The sequence below is a fragment of the Bison bison genome, unplaced genomic scaffold (assembly GCF_000754665.1).
Source record: "Bison bison bison isolate TAMUID 2011002044 unplaced genomic scaffold, Bison_UMD1.0 scf7180017849002, whole genome shotgun sequence".
NCBI lineage: Eukaryota > Metazoa > Chordata > Mammalia > Artiodactyla > Bovidae > Bison > Bison bison.
The window spans coordinates 1-688 of NW_011479575.1; positions in this window are offsets into that span (position 1 = coordinate 1).

Below are 688 nucleotides of genomic sequence, written 5' to 3' on the forward strand. Positions count from 1 at the left end.
ATTTTTAGAACATCACCTGGGGTCAGTGTACATTCTTTTGCATTTCTAGGCCAATTTAAGAGTGGTATTTTTAAAATAATACCTGAGACTTTTCAGAATTTTCGAATCAAAGAAAGATTCTGTTACATTTTATATGTGAACTTTAGGAAGCAGGATAGTGGGCAATATAGGAAGGTTTCAACAAGGGATTGAATTGAAGCTATGGTTCTCAAACTTTAGCCTGCAACAGAATTTCATGGAGATCCTAATAAAAACAGGTTGCTGGGCCCCACCCACAGAGTTATTAATTCAGTTAGTCTGGGGTAGGGAGTCCACAAATTTGCACTTTTTAAAAAGTTTACAAGTGATGTTGATGATACTCGTCTAGGTACCACATTTTGAGAACCCTCAAATTTAGAGATCTTCAGTTTAAACCTATTTTCTCCCAAATGTCCAGTTAACTGAATCCTCTATTCTCTGACAATGCCAGTTCAAATTTTGTTAAATATCACTGTGCATTTTTCATGGCTGCTGTTTTTTTTTTTTTTTTCCTTTTGTGGGGGGGCATACAGCATTTGTCTTTAAATATATTTTTGTAAGTTTTTTTTCTCTTGACAGTATGGCAGTCTACTTATTAGATATGTTTCTCAGTGCTCAATTAATTCAGTCATATAACATCTATTCATTCAAAGCTATCTGTTTCCAGGCT